This window comes from Mastigoproctus giganteus, chromosome 2, assembly GCF_048544385.1.
Source record: "Mastigoproctus giganteus isolate SK-2022 chromosome 2, ASM4854438v1, whole genome shotgun sequence".
Lineage (NCBI taxonomy): Eukaryota > Metazoa > Arthropoda > Arachnida > Uropygi > Thelyphonidae > Mastigoproctus > Mastigoproctus giganteus.
In genome coordinates this window covers 85965351-85977421 of record NC_143576.1, presented here as the reverse complement: position 1 = coordinate 85977421, position 12071 = coordinate 85965351, and the positions used below count along the sequence as shown (strand labels likewise).

General features: G+C 39.3%; 1 protein-coding gene across 1 annotated transcript in view; it reads right to left on the bottom strand.

Moving 5' to 3' along the window:
• Positions 1 to 12071, bottom strand: part of LOC150089386 (uncharacterized) — a 323259-nt gene that overhangs the window by 7137 nt on the left and 304051 nt on the right. The window lies entirely within an intron of this gene.

The following is a 12071-nucleotide window of genomic DNA, read 5'->3' as shown; positions in this document are numbered from 1 at the left end:
TAGCTCCCTGTTGGAGTTTGATAAACTTTTGGCACTCCCCTCATTGAATTACTCCTCATGTGTGAATGTACATGCAAAATACTCATTCAGTTTATCAGCTACCTGAGCATGATCATCAATAATCAACCCATCTATATTAAGTAGTCCAATGTGATTCATCCCTTTGCTGCTAGAGTTTACATAAGTAAAGAACTCTTTGCTGTTTGTCTTTGCATCATTTGTCAACGATTTCTCGTAATCTGCCTTCCCCTGTCTAACCTCCTTTGTGACTTGATTACAGATAAGCTTATATCTGCCATAGGCTTCTGTGTCACCTGATAATTTATATGCATCCCATACATTTTTCTTCTCTGCCACGAGCCTCATTAATCATCTGACATCAATTTAGGCCTGAACCTTGAATGGTATTTCTTAGTTGGAATGAAAAGCATAGTAGCCTCTACGATTAAGTCCCTGAAGGCTTCCCATTTAGAATTCAACGTTGGTAACATCATCAGTTGATCCCACTGTACAGAATTTAAAAAATGGTAGTTACATCTTTAAGTAATTTCCACATCAGTGCATTGTGATCACTGTCACTCAGTGGTTCCTTTATCTGCAAATTCTTAATGCATGAATAATCACTGCTGAAAATCAGATCAAGAGTATTACTTCCTCTGGTTGCCTCTCAAACATGTTGCTGTAGAAAAGAGTCATCCAATAAATCCAAAAAACTCTTGCTAGTGTGTGAGTGACCAACACACAAGTTCCTGTCAATATCTGAAAAGTTAAAATTCCCCATTATAGGACATTCTGATTTATTGGCCCACTCTATTTCTCTGCACAATTGCTCATTATACTCATTAGGCCTATAACACACACCTACTCGTTTTTCCTTTCCCAGTGCTTATGTCACACCAAACAGACTTAACGTTGCATTGTTCACCAACATCAATTGGATGCACTTCCTTAGATTTTGTGTTTCTTAACTAACAGCATAACCCCCCCTCCCATCCTGTCCTGCCTATCCTTTCTGTACACTTTGTACTCCCCAAATTCCAATTCTGCACTGTTTATACCTGTGTGACACCACGTCTCTGATATCCCAAAAATATCTGTCTTTGATGTCTTGACTAGCACTTCAAGCTTATCAAATTTATTAACTATACTCCTAGCATTGGTGTACATGCACCTGTTTCTACTCTTAGTTACCCTAACATAGCCCATGTATTTATTTTTTTCCACTATGACTCCCGACAGTCCTGGAAATCTCCATTGCCTTGCTTTCCATGCTGCTGCTGCTGATTCTAATAGAAGCAGTGCAAGAATCACTTTTGCCTCTGCCTGTGGCCACTGCTAGAAGTTTTCTGATCCACCTAATTTTGCCTCGATAGCATTAGCAAATATTCTTGCACCCTTTCTATTTAAGTGTACCCTATCCCTGTAGAAGCAGTCTCTCTTGTCAACAAGCACAGATCAGGCTGGAAAAAAAAAAATCTCTCCCTTGAGCCTTGTGCAATCTATCCAGTACCAAATTTATCAACAAGGCTCTCATTATTATTATTAAATTACAGTTGCTCAGAGCGAAACGGATACAAAAATATAGATTGTCACAATCTATATTTTTGATCCATTTCGCTCTGAGCAACTGTAATTTAATAATAATAATGAATCCAGAGTGCACAGGCCTCTTTAATCATAAGGCTTTCATCATATACTCCCTCCTATCATGTCTATTCCCCTTCATTTGAATACATATGAATCTGTGGGATATATGCTTTCGATCAGCTCTGTCACCTGTGATGTTTAACAAATCAAACATTTCTTCCTTATTTCCAGTACATGTAGCCTTGTACCATTGCAAAATTTTATTTTTTTTTACATTTAAGTTTCTTAAAACCATAACAATTGCATTTACCTTTAAAAGTAGTTTATGCGGAGGTAAACCTAAAGGCTCCACAGAATAAAGTTTTCGGGTTTTAAAGAGTTGTATTCTTGAGCACTACAACTATCTGGAAAAAAGACCCACTACAGGATCATTTCAGATCCACAGGAACATTCATTTCATTTCACTACAGGGACATTCATTTCAGGTCCACAACTTTCACTCAACAGTGTTGAGTGAAAGTAGTGGACCTGAAATGAATGGTGAGTAATGAAAGATCACGTGTCTGATTAATCATGTTGTTGTTGTTATTTGGTTTTTAGGAGCATTAGCAACTAAGGCCATATTGCTCCAGGGATATGCGGTGGTCATTCCCTGGCCTTTCCGCATCCTCTGTATTCGGTGGTCATGGGCTTGAACCCCGGTCTAAATTAATCATGTTTACAAAGTGATGGAAAGGTTTGTGTATAGGAAACCATATAAAGGCCCTGCCTATTATGTCTGAGTAGTACAGGCTAATGGTGAAGGAATAATAGCCCAGGGGCATTTTTGTGACATACCCTCAACCTCCTTATTCCTGATTTCATTGGCAAGCAACATGGACAACAGGAATCCTTTGCTAACCATGGGGAATATGTTTCTGAAAAGTACTGCATTTGGCAAGACTAAGGCCACATATAAAATAGAGGACTGCACTTTTAAATATGTTATAGCTATTTTTGTAGATTTCTATGGAGCCTTTGACTCCTTTTGGCAGGACAGCTTCTTTTCTCACTTCAGGGTTGCTCAATGCTCCTCAAAACTCTACAACTTAACCTGCAACTACTTTCTCCACTGTTCTGTACAAGTCATTTCTGGAACTCAGCAACTTAGTCGTTCTGTCTCTTGAGGATGCCCACAAGGTTCATTGCTTGGTCCACTCATCTCGGATTTGGTTCTAGATGAGTGGCTTCTCTGTTCAGCTCCCAATGCTTCTAAAATAGCATATGCCGACAATCTAACCCTTCTTGTCCTTAGTAATTCTCATGCTTCTTTGGAAAGTATTGCCAGTGGCATTATGAATGATCTGTGCTCTTGGTCTGTTATTAATAAATTTACCATTTCTCCTAACAAGACTAAGCTTCTTTATCTTAAGGGCAACTTAAGATAAAGAAGATAAAGATAAATCTTAACATTTTCAGGCCTCCGACTGTTAAACTTTTTGGTCGTTCTCCCTCCATGGTTGACTCACATAAATTTTTGGGTACTATTCTCGATTGTAAGTTAAAGTTCCAGAAACATATTTTACACCTTCTTGATAAAATAGCCAAGTATACATCTATGCTTGTCCGTTTTTCACATCAATCCTGGGGTCTTAACCATCGTACCCTTTGTCTTTTGTACAAAGTGGTGTTTGTTCCGATTTGTACCTATGGCGCCAGTGCCTAGTTTTTGTGTACTAAGAAGATTGCCATCCAAGAGAAACTCTCCTATATCCAAAGACGTATGCTCTTAATGATGAGTCATACCTGTTGCATGTCTCGACAACTGCGCTCCAGGTTTTAAACAGTTGCCTACTTCTGGACCTCCAAATCGCTTATCAAGATTTTTGCTATTAACTTAGACATGCCCATTGTCACTACCATCATTCTTTAGTTCAAGTACCATCTTCAACTTAGACAGTTGGTTATCAAACTTGTACGACGCCGAATGATAGATATCACTGTGTCTTCTTGACTTCTATCTCCTGCTGGCCTCAGGCTGGTCCTGACGTGGGATCATCTGCAGGCACCACATTACACTGGTGCGGGATTTTTTTTAAAAATTTATTTATTTATTATTTTTTTTCTCTTATTTTATTAACTTTTTATCTTTATTTTTTCTGAATTTTATTTTTATTTTATTTTATTTACTTATTTTTATCTTTAATTTTTCTGATTATTTTTATTTTATTTTTTTTCAAAAATTATTTTAACTTTAAATTTTTTATTACTTTAACTTTTTAATTACTTTTATTTTTATAATTTATATTAATTTACTGTTTAAATTTAATTTTATTTGTTCATATTTTGAATGATTTGGACATTCAGTATGTGACACTTGAGGTTTGCGCTCAGTTGTGGCCCACCTCCTCGCGGCGTAGATGGGTATAAGGATGCACCACTCTGGTGATTGTTGTTTCCTGATAGCAAAGTGGCCAGAAACAACTAAACAACATAACAAACACATACACGGCACAAACATAGCATTACACATTTCTGGCCTTTCTGCAGAGTTTTTGCAGAAAGGCCAGAAATGGCCTTTCTGCAAAAACGTAGTGTATCACGGTGGAGTTGAACTAGCATTTGAGAACCACCTTACATAAGTTACTATACATGTCTACATATAAAATAGAGAATTGGGGTAAAACAATAATATGCCAATGAAATACAAAAAAAACTTCAGTTTTGATTTGCATAACGTAAAACAAAGTATATCAAGTACTTTTATCTTAGGGTTACTGCTTTCCTTCCTCTTTTCACAAATACCTTTTATTATTTACAACAAACCTGGTTACCTAAAATGTATTATAAAAAGAACTGCAGAAAATAAAGATGTACAGAGAGGCTGTGAAACTTTCACACAATGTATATATGGTACTGATGAGTGCATTATAGTAATAGTAGTAATAATAATCGTGGCATGTGATGCAAGAAAGCAAGCATATGAGCTTAAGTAGCATCAGCCAGAAAAAAAAAAAAAAAAATTCACAGAACCATTCCTGCTAAATGTTTGTCCAGTCCCTCCTTAAATTTATTTAACCTATCAACTTCCACAATGACAGATGGAAGTTTGTTCCAGCAATAACCACCTGCTGGCTAAAGGCAAATTTCCGCACATCTATTCTATAGCTGCTTTCCTCAGTTTGAACTTATGCCCCTTAGGTTCGTAATCTGAACAAGTGGAAGAATCCCATCAGAATTCAGCATGCTCAACCCATTCAAGGCCTTATACACCTCAATCAGATCACCTCGCAGGTGTCTAAGTCTCCAGCTGCAACAATTTGCAGAACTTAAGCCTCTCTTGGTAAGAGGATCCCTTCATTCCCCTCACCAATCTTGTTGCCTTTCTCTGTACACGCTGAACCAAATCTACATCCTTCCTCAAATGAGGCCTCCAGACCTGTATGCAGTACTTAACGTGTGACCTGACCACTGCCTTATACAGATGGACAATCACTTTCTTTTCCCTGCTAGCAAAATTTCTGTATATCATTGACAAAACCCTATGACCTGCTCTGGCAGCCTGTCTGCATTGCTCAGAAAACTTCATATCTGACAGCACAATTACTCCCAGATCTTTTTCATTTTCTACAACCCTAAGTGTAGTACCACACAGTTGGTACATTCCTCTGGTGTTACTTCTACCCATATGCAGTACTTGGCGTTTGTCAATGTTAAACTTCAGTTGCCACTTCTCAGCCCATCTTCCCAAATTTTATAGATCCTGTTGCAGTAGCACACTACCATTACTGTCATGAACAACCCTGCCAACCTTTGTATCATCTGCAAACTTCGACACTAAGCCTGATATACCTTCATCAATATCATTGATAATTATACAAAACAACAGTGAACCCAACAACGAACCCTGGGGGACTCCACTAATAACATTAGTCCACAAAGAGCAGCACCCATTGATTAACACCCTCTGTCTTCTCCCACTCAACCATCCTTTTATCCATTGTAGCAACTTACCCTTAAAGTAGCCTTCCATGCACAACAGTGTCAAAAGCTTTCCTGAAATCCAAGTATATGATATCAAAATTATTTTTTGCATCCAGTTCCTTTGTAACCACATCGTAATATATAATCAAATTTGCTAGACAAGACTTTCCCTTAACAAACCCATGCTGTGTCTGAATTATTGCTGCAGTCTTGTCTAGATGATCCTGCATGCATCTTTAACCAGTGACTCCATTATTTTACCAGGAACAGAAGTTAAAATAACTGGTCTATAATTACTCCTGTCACTCTTCGATTCCCCTTTGTGAATTGGGGATACAGTTGCACATCTCCAGCCCTTGGAGACCTCCCCTGACTCCAAGGATGCTCTCATAATTATGGCTAAGGATTTGCTTCCTTTGCCACCACGATTAATTCCATGAATTCCACAATTAATTCCTTGAATGTTTCCACCTTAGAATTTGCTGTTAGTAACATCATCAGTTGATCCCACTGTACAGAATTTAAAAACTGTCTGAGACCACTGTAGTCACCTTTATGGAAGCAAAAACCCTTTCCTTTACCCCTGATGGTAATTATATCTTTAAGTAAATTCCACATGAGTACACTGTGATCACTGCCACCTAGTGGTTCCTTTATCTGCAAATTCTTAATACACGAATGATCACTGCTGATAACCAGATCAAGAGTATTGCCTCTCGAATATGCTGCTGCAGAAAACAACCATCGAATAAATCCACAAAAGTCTTACTAGTGTGTGAGTGACCAACACACAAGTTCCAGTCAATTATTCAGAGCATAGGTTGTAAACAAATTCCAACCTTCTACAATACCTAATAGAATCCCCCATCCCTCCATAATCTTTTGTAGGCAAGTGCAATTATTTTCACATTCTTTTGTTTAAGGAGACTGGACTGAACTGTATATCCATAAAAAATGCAGACTGTAAAATTTTGGTATTCAAAACCATGTTATCTCAAATTCATGGTTGTTAAGGGATTATACAGTTAGCATTAGCAAGGGCACATGATGCAAGAATGTAAGCTTATATAGCATCAGCCAACAACACACTCACACACACACACACACACACACACACACACACACACACACACACACACACACACACACACACACACACACACACACACACACTTCTCATATCACTCATCTCCCACTCCAAACGTTTGTCTAGTTCTGCCTTGAATCTGTTTAAGCTATCAACTTCTACGACAGATGGAAGATTTTTTCCAGCAATCAACCACCCGCTGGCTAAAGGAAAACTTTTGTACATCTATCCTACAACTGTCTTTCGTCAATTTGAATTTGTGCCCTCTCAGTCGATTATTCTGAGTAAGAGGAACAGTCCCATCGGCATTGGGCTTGCTCGAACCATCCAAGGCTTTATACACCTCAATCAGATCAGCTTGCAGGTGCCTAGTCTCCAGACACTGTAATTTGCAAAACTTAAGCCTTTCTTCGTAAGAGCAACCCTTTGTTCCATTCACTAATCTTGTTGCCCTTTTCTGTACTCATTCCAACAGCTCTACATTCTTCTTAAAATGAGGTCTCCAGACCTGTATACAGTTCTCAAGGTGTGGCCTGACCATTGCTTTATACAAGGGGATAATCATCTCCTTATCCCTGCTGTCTCCACTGCTCCGAAAACTTCATATCTGCCTGCACAATTACCCCCAGGTCCTTTTTACTCTCTATCTCTGTCAGTGTAGTACCGCAAAGTTGATACTTTACTCTGGGGTTACTGCTTCCCATATGCAGTATTTTACATTGTCAATGTTAAACTTCAGTTTCACCTCTCAGCCCATCTACGCAACTTTTCTAGATCCTGTTGCAGCAGCATACTTTCACTCACAACCCTGCCGACCTTCGTATCGTCTGCAAACTTGGACCTCATCAATATCATTAATGAATACAGAAAACAACAATGGGCCCAACACTAAACCCTGGGGGACTCCACTAATGACATTAGTCCACAAAGAGCAGTGTCCATTGATTACCACTCTCTGTCTTCTCCCACTCAACCATCCCTTTATCCATAGCAGCAATTTGCCTCCAATGGCACACTGCTCCAATTTGTGTAGCAGTCTTCCATGTGCAAAAGTATCAAAAGCTTTTCTAAGATCCAAGTATATGATATCAAATTTATTCAATGCATCCAATTCCTTTGTGATTACATCATAGTATCCAAATAAATTGGTCAGACAAGACTTCCCCTTAACAAACCCATGCTGTGTCTGAGCTATAACTGAAGTCTTGTCTAGATGATCCTGCAATACTTCTTTAACCTGTGCCTCCATTAATTTCCTTGGAACAGAAGTTAAACTAACAGGTCAGTAATTACCTGTCTCCCCCTTTGATCCTCTTTTGTGGATTGGGGTCACATTTGCACATTTTCAATCCATGGATACCGCTCCCAGGAGTCCAAGGAAGGTGTCATAATTATGGCTAAGGGTTTGCTTACTTACTTTGCTGCATCCTTTAATATAACTTAATAGATTCCATCCACCCAAGGTGGATGGAATCTATTAAGATTCATCCACCCACAGCAATTTCTCCTTCACTTTACTCTCAGTTATTACAAGATGATCTAGCTTACTGCCAGAGTTTAATACACCTCTGGCATTCACCTCCCTGAATAACTCCTCGTGTGTGAATGTAGATGCAAAATATTCATTTAGTTTGTTAGCTATCTGAGCAGGATCATCAACAGTTGAACCGTCGATATCAAGTGGACCAATATGATTCATCCCCTTTCTTCTAGAGTTTATATAAGTAAGGAACTCTTTGCTGTTTTTCTTTGCATCCTTTTCCAAAGATTTCTCGTAATTTGCCTTTGCCTTCCAAACCTACATTATGACTTGGTTACAGACCAGTTTATATCTATCATAGGCAGTGGCGGATTACCCATTAAGGCAATGAGGCACATGCCTCGGGCCCCAGGCTTTGGGGGGCCCCAAGCCAAGACATTTTCCCATAGTTTTCTAAAATAGATTAATGTTTTCAGTAAACATCATAAATATCTTGATTAATTTAAGTGAAAATTTAAGCAAAAAATTCAAAAGTACAAAATTTCATTTATTTGCCACCTAACTTTTATTTTTTATTCTTTTTTTTTAAATTATTTTTTGCGGGCCCCCAAATATAATTTGCCTAGGGGCCCCAACTATCCTTAATCCACCACTGATCATAGGATTCTGTCATCTGTTAATTTATATGTATCCCATGCATGCATTTTCCTTCTCTGCCACATGTCTGATTAGTTCATCTGACATCCATTTAGGCCAAAATCTTGGACAATATTTCTTAGTTGGTATGAAAAGCCTAGTAGCTTCCAATATTATTTCTTTAAATGCTTCCCATTTTGAATTTGCTGTTGGTAACACCATCAGTTGGTCCCATCATATAGAATTTAAATACTGTCTCAGACCACTGTAGTCACTTTTACAAAAGCAAAAACCCTTCCCTTTTCCTCTGATGGTAGTTACCTCTTTGAGTAAATCCTACTTCAGCACATTGTGATCACTGCCACCTAGTGGTTCCTTTATCTACAGATTCTTAATGCATGAAGAATCAATACTGATAATCAGATCAAGAGTATCACTCCCTCTAGTTGCCTCCCGAACATGCTGCTGTAAAAAACAATCATCCAATAAATCCACAAAAGCCTTTCTAGTGGGTGAGTGACCAACCCACAAATTCCAGTCAATATCTGGAAAATTTAAATCCCCCATTATAAGACACTCTGATTTACTGGCTCACTCTATTTCTCTGTACAATTGTTCATTATACTCATCAGATTCATTAGGCCTATAACACTCACCTCCGGGGATATGCGGTGGTCATTCCCTGACCTTTTCGCATCCTCCGTATTTCGTGGTCATGGGCTCGAACCCCGGTCTAATCAAGAAGCATGTGCTACGCACTGCTGCTCCTGTCCACGGAGGTGCCACACACAACAGTGATCCAAGAACCGATCATTAAGGGACCCCACTCCTGACATCATACCAATATGAAGGATATCTGTTAATCATAACCCTCTGCCTTCTGCCCTGCAGCCACCCAGCAATCCATCTTAGAATCGTACCTGTAATCCCAACCTGTTCAAGCTTATACAGTAACCATTTATGAGGTACCAAGTCAAATGCTTTGCTAAAATCCAAATAAACTGTCGAAACTGTTCTCTAAATCCAGCTCATGAGTAACAGTGTCAAAAGCTTACGAAGTTAGATAAGCATGATTTTCCCTTAACAGAGCCATGTTGTGTGTTCTTCAGAATGCCATATCTATATAAATGTCCCCGGATTGCACTCTTAATAACTGCCTCTAAGATTTTTCCTACAACTGAAGTCAGGCTAACTGGTCTATAGTTACCAACTTCACACTTAGAACCACTTTTATGTATTGGCAATACATTGGCACTTCTCCAATCCACAGGAATTTCCCAAGTCCAAAGATGCCCCCATAATTAACCTCGATGGTTCAGTACACTCCCTGGCAGTCTCATTCAAAACTACAGGGTATATGCTAGCAACTCCAGTAGCCTTACTTGCCTTTATGCTCAAACTTTTTTTGGTAAACAATCATCTGTAATTATGACATCACTAATTTCACATGACTCAGCCTTACTCACACAGCCTCTTCTTAGCATGAAGGGTCTTTCATCAGTAAAGACAGATGCGAATTACCAGTCCAATTCACTGCAAAATCAGCTGGATTGTGCATGACTTTCCCCACGCCCAGTGCATAAGGATCCAATCTGATTCACATTTTTCCTTCCTTGTATTCACATACATGAAAAATTCCCTGTTCCCATTCTTTGCTCTTTTAGCCAATGCTTTCTTATATGCAGCCTTGGCCTCCCTGACCTTATTTGTGGTACTATTACAGATCAACTTGTACCTGTTATAGGCTTCAGTACTTTTCGTCGTTCTGTAACTGTCTCATGCAATTTTTTCTGCTCTATTTGACCAACCAGCTCCGCAGTCATTCATTTTTGGCATCCTTCTTCTTAAATATTTTCTTAAAGGTATGTATGTGTTCATGGCTTCTGTGATTTTTACTTTAAAAGTATTCTATAATTCAAATGTATTTACCATTCCTCAGCAATCTGCCCAGTTCACAGATGCCATATAGCACCTTAACCAGATCAGTTGAATTACTGGCCCACTCTATTTCTCTGTATAATTGTTCATTGTACTCATTCGAGTCTTTAGGCCTATAACACACTCCGACTCTTATTTTTGCTTTCGCAGTGCTTATGCCAGTTGATATAGATGAACAGTGCACTCAACAGTACACTGTTCATCTATATCAACTGGGTGCACTTCTTTTGATTTTATGTTTTTCTTAATTAACAGCATAACACCTCCTCCCTTTCTAACCTGTCTATCCTTTCTGTACATATTGTACTCCCCAAATTCCAGTTCTGCATTCCTTATATCTGTGTGATACCACGTCTCTGCTATCCCAACAATATCCGCCTTTGATGTCTTGACCAACACTTCAAATTCATCAAATTTATTTACTATACTTCTAGCATTGCTATACATGCAAGCATACATTCTCCTATTCCTATTCCTAGTTACTCTAACACATCCCATATACCCACCTATTTCAGGATGACTGCCATCCGTCCCTGAAACCCCCAACACCCCTCGCTCCAGGTCGCTACTTATTCTAATAGAAGTTGTGCAAGAATCACCTTCACCTCTGCCTACGGCCACTGTTAAACTATTAGTCCTTGTATCCCCCAAAGCCATCAGTTTTCCGACCCACCTAACACTGCCTCAATAGCATCAGCAAATATTCTTGCACCCTTTCTATTTAAGTGTATCCCATCCCTGTAGAAGCAGTCTCTCCTGTCAACAAGTACAGTCCAGGCTGAAAAAAATTTTATCCCTTGAGTCTTGCACAATCTTTTCAGGGCCGAATTGATCGACAAGGCTCTCATCATATACTCCCTCCTATCGTGTCTGGGCAGAATTGCAGACACTTTCAATTGAACCCTAATTCACTGCTTTTTTTTCAACAGTGATCTGTACTTATTAAGTAATTCCGCCGGTTTCCTACTCTTAATATCATTAGTGCCAACATGTACAACTATATCACCTTTTGTGCCCTTAAAAGATGATATCCGCTCTACAACGTTATCAACCTTTGCCCCTGGTAGACATATCCTGGTCCTGTTCCACCTATCCTTTTTATAAAGCATGTTACCCGTTTCCCTGACAGAGTCACCAACAACTACTAGTTCCTGTGGGACCAGCGCATTCTGCCTTGGGGGTTGCCGCTGTGTTGCATGATGACCAAGTGCAAGCTCTTGCGTTGATGTGGGCAGCTGAGAGCTTGATGGGCCCCTCAATTTAGATCTTTCGAGGGCGTCCACCCTGTCCTTCAAACTCTCATATAGCCCCATAACAACGCTGAGTTGTCGCCTGATTTCCTTACACTCCTCATCGCGCACACACAAAGACATCCCCCAT